Source organism: Lampetra planeri, chromosome 65 (assembly GCF_965212315.1).
Source record: "Lampetra planeri chromosome 65, kcLamPlan1.2.h2, whole genome shotgun sequence".
NCBI classification, from domain to species: domain Eukaryota; kingdom Metazoa; phylum Chordata; class Hyperoartia; order Petromyzontiformes; family Petromyzontidae; genus Lampetra; species Lampetra planeri.
In genome coordinates, this window is record NC_136171.1 from 1029377 (window position 1) to 1040143 (window position 10767).

Sequence of the window (10767 nt, forward strand, 5' to 3'; positions counted from 1 at the left end):
TGGTCAAAGGGAAGATACCATGCCACGCATATGAATGTATAAACGTGACACTGGTGCCCAAAGGCCGCTATGTATCAGTTGGCCTGGAGGCAAGCAAACCGCGACATCAGTGCCGACTGAGAGGATGGAGTTCTCCAAACGTAGAGGAGAGTTGTGGGGGCTGACGCCCACTTCCCCGCTCCCCGTGAGCGGGCGGGACGCGACATCCACCCCCTCCACTCCCCTCTCGTCCTCGGCCACTTCTCGCCGGGCCCCCGCCGATCGGGTGATCGGTCCCCCCGCACCAGCGCCCTCTCTGAGGGACATGGCTCGCTGGCCGACTCACCACCACCCGGGAGTTATCCCACACACTCCCACGTACAACACCACTAACGCGGAGGTGGCTGCGTGCACGCGCGCGCCAGTGCAGGCGCATGTTGCCCACCACGGCTAGCGCTAAAAATATCTGTATGAATATTGTTGTATATGTTGGTTATCAAAATTTGTTATGTTGTATGCGTGCGTGGGTGAAATTATTATGTTGTATATGTGGGTTATGAATATTCAGTGAAAATAATAATAATCAAATGAAATTTGGCCAAATGTGTAATTATCCGGAAATATGTTAATTTATGTAATTATGCACATTTAATTATGCCAATTCGAGAGGTAATCATAGTAATTATGCGAATGGGTGTAATTATGATAATGCAAGTCGTTATGATAACCAGACCCCGCCTCGGTGACGAGGGTGGGTTATCGATCGGAATAAGGCAATTAATCGTATGCAGTTATGCAGGTGTGGTGTAAGTATGCAAGATTAACTTAGATTAACTCGGCATCGTTGTCTAGGTTCGTCTCATTCTCGCTTATATTTTAGGTCCCCGGTTCACCCCGTTATCGCTTTAACATTTACTGAGTATGTATTAGTGTGTTTATTAAGGTCACCAAGTTCAGATCTCAACGCAGAAGCAGATCTTATGCATAGATTTCAGGAAAGAATCACACAACCACTTCTGTATTAATCAATTTATTACTAATTCAACCTCAACTATGATATAGTATGCGAACTCTCAATCCCGGAACGTCAACACGGCATCAATACAGTATCATCAATGATTGTCTGATTTCACTTTGACAACGGCACATGTATCCCGCATAACGCGATGGTTGTTAGTGAGAGAGAGTCGTTAAAACATGTAAATACTATGCTAAGAAAAACCTTAACGTTAATGAATGATTACTCAATATTGTTCACGCAGTACCGCACTCCTTATTGATCATATGCAACCCTTATCACGTTGTTAGCACCTTGGGTCACGGGACAGTTGAATATTCTGTAGAGGATGCGAGTACGTGCGGCGATTATGACTGAAAGATACTTGGAAGATTATACGGTGATGAAAAACACAATCAAAAACAGTTATTATTCTTAAAGGCACCAATCTCAACAGATACATCGGCAGGTTATCTGACAACAGAATGGCTCGGAGTAAGGGCCTGCGACGGTGCTCCTTTTCCGAAGATCGTTATCTTATACCAAGTTTACTAATTGGGGACCAGATCACCTGATAAGGATCTGGTGGGCCACCACTCCCCACGTGAGCGTGGCTCGGCGAAAGGAGGTGCCAAGAATCAATTCGTATTGATGGATCTGTTGGGAATTTATGCGATTAAGAGTACAGCCCACTAAATATTAAAGATAAAAATTACGAATACTCTTATAAACGACGGATGGCCATCACTCGGTCTCGAGTGTTTTTGAGTGGTAAGAGTTGTCTTGAATAGTCAGTGTTCGGAGTCGGTTCTTTATGTCAAACAGACGCCTGGTGGTCGTGTGGTGAGGGGGCGGTGCGCGTCATACGTATCAGTCGCTCCCCTGTCACCGTGGTGAATTGGTTTGGATTCCCGGTCGGTAGGTGGCGCCCACAGCTCGCTCGCAGCGTGCAGTGTTGGGTCGTCAACCAGGGGAAGCGCAGAGCCTCGTCGCCAAACCGCGACCTCCGGCGGCAGCAGAGACCTCCGACTCGGCAGAGGTTGACCCACGCAGGCCGAGTTGAGCTGTCAAGCGGGTCTTGCCCGCCTGCAGAGGAGATGGGGAGCCGCTTGAGTCGAGCCCCGAGAGCCGGCTCCGGTGAGCCGATCGAACTCGGCTGAGTCCCAGACGAGCTGAAGAGTCGAGCCGACCCGCTGGTCGCAGCTCGCTCCTGAGTCGACCCTCCCGGTCGAGCTGAAGATGAGTCGAGCCGACCCGCTGGTCGCAGCTCGCTCCTGAGTCGACCCTCCCGGTCGAGCTGAAGATGAGTCGAGCCGACCCGCTGGTCGCAGCTCGCTCCTGAGTCGACCCTCCCGGTCGAGCTGAAGATGAGTCGAGCCGACCCGCTGGTCGCAGCTCGCTCCTGAGTCGACCCTCCCGGTCGAGCTGAGATGAGTCGAGCCGACCCGCTGGTCGCAGCTCGCTCCTGAGTCGACCCTCCCGGTCGAGCTGGTTTCCAATGCTCAGGGTCCTTTCTTTTATGCCGAAAAATCCCTTTTGGGTCCTGCCCACAAGGCGGGGTTTCTTTCGATTTTTGCTGTGTCAGGATCTGTCCGTAGGTAGGTGTGTCCATGTGTGTGTCCGTATGTCCTTGTCCTTGCGTGCATCACCTACGGTATATTCCGTTGTCATACTCCCTCCATAAAATCCACGAGCAAACAATCAGATGTTACAAATTGCCTCGAAGTCGTCTCTCTGTCTGGGTGCAATATTATCTCTTGTCTGGCCTTCTTCATGAACCAAAACACAGACGTTACAAATCGTCTCACAGGCGTCTCTGTCCATGTTGCACGACCTGGAGGGAGGGCAACACTCCCTCCGACCCTCACCGATGCACAAAGAAATGGTTAAAAAGTTTTAACATTTGTCCCTTACCATTTCACAGTTATGATTCTGTATGTAACCTAAGGTCTGCCGTTTCCCATCGTGGTGCTTGACCCAAGTGGAGGTGCCTCCCCGAGCGTATACACACTCTTATCCCGCGCTGCGGGGATACAAAGACGGCCGGGATCTCCCTTTCTCTCCGACCCTGGGTTTAACATCGCTCTTTTATTATGTATTTTATATTCGACCTGGTGGTGATTCATCCCATTATCCTGGCTTTTCATAAGTTTTACTTTTGTCTTTTCATGCATAGGCTTATTATTATTAATTTATTTCCGATATCTTAGGTTAAGGGGTAAGTTTCTTGATCCTAGGAATTCGCATTCCTTGGTGTCTGCATGGTTATATAAGCGGAATATAGTTTACGGTGAATAGCGTTAACATTGATGTTATGTACGATATTATGTATTGTGATGTCTTTAACTTAACTTGTTGGTCAGGGCTTTACTGACATGAAGTTGCATTTCATAGCCTCGCAGTCTTTGCCTCACCCTGTCTCTGCTCGCCGTTGTTGTTGCTGTCCAGCTGACGCCGTTAACTCAAGGCCTCATTAATTTCCGTCACTCCTTGTAGGTGAGGGCGGTTGAACCTTGGAGTCAGTTCTGGTTTTTGTCTGCCTGCTTCTCCTGATGTCCCCTGACCCCGGGAGTTATTATTTCTACTTTTATGGCCTGTCGAAGCCCGACTCGCTGTTGTTGGGCTGGTGGGTCGCTGGGTTGGTGTCGTTCCCGGCTTTTTTGCTTACGTTTGCAGTTCGCCGTGCTCTTAATTTCCTTCCCTCTTCAACCTTATATCGACTATTCGCTCCTGTCTGGGTGCGATTCAATTTTGACTTAGGAAGGTTCTGATTGTCATATGCTTCGGGTTGAGTTGTATAGACGGAAATAACATTTCATATTGACTTAATGATGGTGATGGTTCAGTAGGCGTAACTTGTGGCCTGGTTTAATTGGAGTGGGTGTGAATATCAATAACTTTAGCCTATCCTGTTGTTAAATTCCGACTTTAACGTTACTTTAATAGCAATACAGAATAATTGAGCTTTTCGTCTTAACTAGGCGAACGCGAACTTCTGGTGACCCCCGCAGCCTTGTTATTCAGCTGAGTCTGCATCCTTGAGATATACAACGCTCTTATTCGTCTCACTGTGGCCATCCAACCTTCTGCTCTGGGAGTGTTATTCTTAATTTCAGGTCAAAGGCCCCCTCACGTTCAGACGTGCAGGGTTGTTTAAATCAGCTCCCCCCCCTGTGTACACAGCCTTGAGCTGACCCACTTATTTAATAATTTCATTCCTTGGCCTTTTTGGGTTTGCTCCCTCAGCTGCAGGAGAACAAGGCGTATTTCTCCTCCCTGTGTGCACGTGTTCCAATTAGCTCGGAATCCCTAAACACACAATCAGTGATGATTCCTGGCTTTCTGTGGTTGTGATTTAGACAAAGGCGCCTCTGCTTCCTTTCATTGCCTTCGAGTTGACACTGCCCCATTATTCGCCCATGTGCTGAGGTCATAGATGGTTGGGCTTTTTGCCTTAACTATGTCTGGCTGACTCTCCCACTGTCTCTGCCGCCTGCACGGGTGACATGTGCCCGTTTATCAGGCCTTATCTTTCCTTGAAGCAAGGTTGCAATTCTGCCATCCTAGCCCTCCTCCAGTTCATTACTTAACAACACCTGGTGTTTTGCAGTTTGCTGCTTTTTGGTGTGTTTTCATTCATTATATCTCAATGATGGAAGAAGGCTAGGATACAACATTCCGCCCTTTTAAAAATGACCAGTGGTCAAATGGCCACGGGTTATTTTTTAAAAAAATGTATACCCTTCTTCCATCATGAACCATCGATTGTCCTCAAGTTTTGCTGCTATTTCCTTACAACGCGCGCGTACGTGTCACAACTTAACATGGTTATATGTGACAAGAGAGAGGAAAAAAATATATTCTAAAGGAAGGTAACACGATAAGGGAGGGAGAAATTATTCTATTGACTACGTTTATAGGAGATATCGTTAAAAAGATAGTTTCTACGGTTATTCTTGGGTGGCATCATCAGGCCTGTTATTGCTCAATCTCGTGTTCCTGAGCTTGAATGGTAGGTGGCTTGTGCCTGCGATTAGTCTTTTAAGTTCGGTATTCATTTTGGCCACATGGTATGTTAAGGTTAGAATAGCCAGGACTAGTATGATCATCCCTGTTGCCCCTGTGATTCCCATCCCCATCTGTTGATTTCGCTGATATCCAGCCTCTTTGGTCGCCCAAGTAAGATCTGTTATGTTAATCTCTGATTCGCTGAGGGATAATTTCACCATATGGAATTCTTTACTGTTCAACAAGTTGGACAGAGTGCTGCTTATCTCAAACTTGTGGCCTCGGAATGTGTCTACTATTTCTACCTCCGCTTGGTGTAGGCTTTTGTCTAGGTTATATAATACCTTGTCCCCTATGCGTACGAATGTTCCTCTTGGTATTGTGACCAGTGCGACGTGGCTTGGAATCGGAACTTCCATGGTTATGGAGTGTTGATCGGTGGAAACAATTGCCGTATCTAGAGGGGTGCTAATCAACCACTGGGCATTAGCTATCATGGCCACTGTTCCGGTTCTTTCTTTGGGTTTACTTAGCTTCAACTTGCAAGTTTCCTTAGAGCTTAGGTTTGACAGACCACACATTATTTCTGCTGTATTGGTCAGAAATGGTTCCCCTGGGCAGAGCCAATGAACCTCTTTCATTATTTGACACAGGTTTAGGTCAGGCACCAGGTACTTAAGGGGGCCTTCTTCCTGGTAGGCCACCACTAAGGGAGTTTCCATCTTGGAGTAAATGTCGTTATTCCATGTACCCACGTTCAATACTGTCCGCAATCGAAATACATTTCCGGGTTTGACCAGGGGTAAATTTAGCAAAAATGCCAGCTGTCTAGTTTGGGGGTCCACATGTATGGGTGTGGCTGTACCCATGTTGAAGGCAATTTGTACTTGAGTTGGACTGATTGTTTCCGGGGATGCTGCTTGTAGCACATCTTTTATCAGTGTTGGAGTTACCAGATATGACGGAATTTGTCCTTGTATAAGATCACTGATGCTGCCGCTGGTGCTACGCAACAAGTCTTGGATCACCCACTGAATTGGCTCTCGAATACTCTCTTCTTCGTATAGATCTCGGATTGCAGAACTCAATTCTTGGAATGTTAAGTTAATCATGATAGAATGTAGGTTTACGAGAACCACGGTGTCTCGGAGGGTGGATCCCATTTCGACCAGATTCTTTTGTTGGTGTTGTATTTGCTGATGGATCTGATGCATATCGAGCTGTAAATTCTCGATACCTTGCGTGAGGTGTCCAATCTTTACGGCGTTGGATATGGATACTCCTAGTGTGATTAAGGAGCTAAAACCGGATAGTATTCCAAAGACCCCTCCCAGGCCGATAGACCTCTTGGAACGTGTTAGGTTGACAGTGGTGGGGGGAAGTATCATGGTTCTTTGTAATTGCTTCAGGATCGTTCCGACATTCTGTTCACTGTATCTTAGGAAGTCATAATACCATATTCGGGTTGCTTGGGTAGCTTGGGGTGGTAACTTCCCGAAGTGCTTCTTTACCACCAAGGCAGGTTCCAAGGAGACATAGACTTGTTGGGTTACTATTTTCGTTTCGGTTACTAGGAAGCTGGAGGAGTCTCTCAGCATCACCCCGGATTCTGGTCCTGGCTTGATCAGCTCTTGGCTCCCTTCTAGCTTGGCAAGGTACGTTAGCAGGAGCGTGAGCAGGAGGGCTGCCATTCCCTGGAAAACATGTTACACATTATTGTAGTGTGATATGCCCATTAGTTTAGTTCCCCAGAGATTGGTGTTTATTCTGAGTTAATTTTTTATGTCCTAAGGTTAAGCGTTATTATGTTTCCACTTAAGCTTTCTGGAATTCGTACTCTTTAGTTTTTATTTATTATTTTTTTGGTCGTGTAGGTAGGAAACCGTTATTTATTCTGCCCTTATCTGTATATCTCCAGATGTCTTGGGAGGCTAGTCCATACATCTTTTGTCCATTTGGATGTCCATGACCTCTTTGTGACCGAACTCTCAACATTTTAACCGCCCTCCATGTTTCATGGATTCCTGGTGTTCTTGTGAGGAGAAGTGAGTTGTTTTCATTAATTAATAAAAAAAAGGTATATATAGATTAAAAAAAATTATTATATTTTTTTGAATTGTTCTTAATTAAAAAAGGATAGACACAACAATCCGCCCGTTTGAATAATTACCAGGGGTCGATTTGGCCACTGGCGAATTTCCAAACCAAGTAAATGCCCTTTTTTGTGTTATGAATCTATAAGCCGCCCTCACTCTCGGCGGTTATTTCTTACGACGCGCGCATATGTATCACAATCGTAACATGGTTACATTTGAAATAAGCAAAAGAAATAAAACACAACGTTAAACATCGGTACTAATCCATAACGCATTCCTTCCAAAGCGCGCGCATATGTATCACAATCTTAACAAGGTTACATTTGAAATAAGCAAGGAAAATTCAACAAAACTTTAACATCGATATCACCAGTTACATGGTTCTCATCCCTCATAACTCCGACGGATATTACATTTTTTTTTGTTTTTGTTAAATCCTGGGAAACGCTAGGTAGCGGTTTCGAACGCATTTTTGCGTTAATTTCCTCCTGTTACATCCTTGCAATCTTTTTACCAAGTTCCGAGTGTCTGGTTTACCACTTATCACTTTCATCATTCGATCACGGTTTTCCGGTTCGTTTTTGTAATTTCCCCTCTCACTCTCTCGCGTCGTGGGAGTGTGTGGTGTAAAATTGTGCTGCACATAATCAGAATTCGCGCACACAACCAACTTCTGTACTCCGTCATCACTGGCATTCGCTCTCTCTGCGATTACATGCACATTTGCCGAGTCAGTGTGTCGATTTAATTCTGTCCCTCGTAATGTTGCCCTCTTTGTTTTTACGAGTGTGTTGGATTCCAACACCATTCCCGATACGTCATGGACATTCGTCTCCATTTTAGCACTCCGATCCACATAAATTTTGGTTTCCCTTGGATATTTTTCATTCAAAGGCTCATGCCTGCGCTCCTCAGGGCGTGTCCCTGCTGTCGGTTTTTGTACTGTCTGATCACGCTTCAATGCAACCCTGTCCTTGTATTCGATCCGCGCGTCATTTACGGGAGTACTGTCCACGTTTTGCCCGCCCTGTCACTTGCAGCCTGCCTGTATTTCTCATTGAGCTTCGGGTTTAATACCTCGGCGGGTGGGGCGCGTGTTGGCCGCTCGCTCGCGCTCACTGTGGGTTGTTTATCATGTCTTTGGACCGCATTCTGTGTTATTCCTCTATTCCCTCCTGGTATAGCCGGTGGAGGAATTGGTCGGAATTGGATCGATTGTGTTTGACCTCCCATCCTGCGATTCCTCTGAATGTTCGCATCCATACCTCCGCGGTCTGTGTAACACCTTCCCGCTAGGTGGTTATCTTGCCATCTCTGTGCGTAATTTGAACCTTGCGTGTGTCGTGGGATGGGGTGTTGATATGGTTCTGCTCTGAACCTCTCCCTCCTACGATTCTCCTGCATGTTCGCATCCATACCTCCGCAGTCTGTGTACCTTCCCGCTGGATGGTTATCTCGCCATCTTAGTGTGCAACTTTGGCCTCGTGTGTGTCGTGGCATGGGGTGTTGGTATGGTTCTGTTCTGAACCTCCCCCTCCTGCGATTCCTCTGAATGTTCGGCTTTGTGCCGCTCTCATTCTCGTGCCAACCTCTCTCTGGGTTATTTTGCCATGTGTGCGTGCGTGTTTGCTCCGTCCTGCATTGTGGGACTGCTCGGTGATTTTTATTCCTCTCTGAGAGGCTGGGTTCTTTATCCCTCTCCCTGTGTTCTGGATCCGAATTATGATTCTTAGCTCTGTATAACCATGCCATGTACGCCTTGCTCTCTATGCGGCGTAAGGATGCGGTTTCTGGATTCAAAACCATTCTCACCCTTTCTGTAATCTCTGGGCTCAAGGATTCAAAAAACATAATTTTGAACATTTTATCTCCTTCGTGGTATTGATTCACATCGCCTGCGTAATACGCTCTTTTAAATTGTACGAGGTAGTCACGTGGATCTTGGTCCATGCCCTGGGTCATCGATTTTACAGCATAAAACCCCTCAGTGAGTGTCGAATATTCTCCAAACTTCCGAATCACTGCCAGGCTCAGTTGTTTAAAATCATTTCAAACCTTGGGTGGTAGTGACTTTACCCATGGAATAGAATCTTTATGTAAGCTTCGTTTCAACAAACTCGCTTTTTCATCCCGTCTCCTCAGCCCTCTAATCATTGCCTCCTCTTCCACTGTCGCGATATGTGTATGTATATCCATGGACTTATTGTGGGGGTCAAAATCGGGAATTCTGACTAGAGCCTTGTCCATCAATTTAAGGGTTTTACTGTTGAATAAGTATTCCGAAAGTTGATCGCCGTCAGCGTCATCATCAAACAAGTTATCATCAGGCAATCTGTCACTTTTATCTGTTCTGTGTCGGGCGTGATTAATCGGTGTGCATTTTCTGTGTGCGCGCCCAATGCCGTGTCGCTCGTGTTGCCATTTCCCTTCAGTTTTTGCCTCTGCCCTTAGTGGAGCACGTCCTGTCGACTTTACTTTAACATTTTGCTTCCCTCTATCTGTGAAGTTGTCAATCTCACATGTTTTTGTTTGCATATGTATCTCTCCATCCCTTCTCTCGAATTGTGAGGGTTTCTGTTTGTCAAGGATTTTTTGTTCGATATCTATAATTTTTTTTCGATTAGTCCCTGGACTCTGTCCACGTACCCACGAGTGTGATTTAATGTTACTTCCATATTTATTCTGTGGATCCACGTCTGTGAGTTTCGCTGGTGTTGCGAGCCCTGATTTCTCCTCCCTTACGATGGTGTGAGGACATTTTTCCTCGTTTATTAGAGACGATTTCTCTCCTGTTTCCTTTCCGAATTTTCCTTCATTCCACAATCCCTGTCTGTATGCCTGTGTGAAAAGGAATGAGTCCTGTCCTGCCTTTCCTGTAGTTTTTGCATCGTGTTCGCCTTTGTTACATTTTATCCAGTCAATTAGTTTCCCCCGAGGTGTGTTCGTGTTATCGATACAGCTCTCTTCCCATATGTCTCTCTGACTGTACTGCTTTGTAACAGATTGGTCGGTACGTTTTAATACGAGTTCCCCGTACCCCGTCACCCATTCAAAAATTATTCTTAATCCTATCATCTCAAGTGGCAGGAGTTACTCTAGAATTCCCCTTCAGAGCACATATAAACAATTGTATCACAGGATGCGTCAGTTCAACTCGAGCAAATAATCTCAGCCCAGCTGTCTTTGTTATACTCTGCTACTCTGGTATTTCCCTTCAGAGCGCGTGTATACCCCCGTTTATAATCACAAGGCAACGTTAGTTCACAACACTTTGATTAACACAACAGTGATTCGTTCCTGAATTCATGCACAAACTGTCTGCGAGAAATCCCGGGCGACGCCCCCATTCTGTTGTATATGTTGGTTATCAAAATTTGTTATGTTGTATGCGTGCGTGGGTGAAATTATTATGTTGTATATGTGGGTTATGAATATTCAGTGAAAATAATAATAATCAAATTAAATTTGGCCAAATGTGTAATTATCCGGAAATATGTTAATTTATGTAATTATGCACATTTAATTATGCCAATTCGAGAGGTAATCATAGTAATTATGCGAGTGGGTGTAATTATGATAATGCAAGTCGTTATGATAACCAGACCCCGCCTCGGTGACGAGGGTGGGTTATCGATGGGAATAAGGCAATTAATCGTATGCAGTTATGCAGGTGTGGTGTAAGTATGC

At 45.6% G+C, this 10767-nt stretch overlaps 1 long non-coding RNA gene across 1 annotated transcript; it reads right to left on the bottom strand.

The window, feature by feature from the left end:
• Nucleotides 1–7658: 7658 nt before the first annotated feature.
• Nucleotides 7659–10425, bottom strand: LOC144737156 (uncharacterized). The gene is made up of 2 exons (XR_013588896.1): nt 8499–10425; nt 7659–8345 (listed from the first exon to the last, which is right to left on the bottom strand). It is a non-coding gene; the product is annotated as an uncharacterized LOC144737156 (long non-coding RNA).
• Nucleotides 10426–10767: the final 342 nt, after the last annotated feature.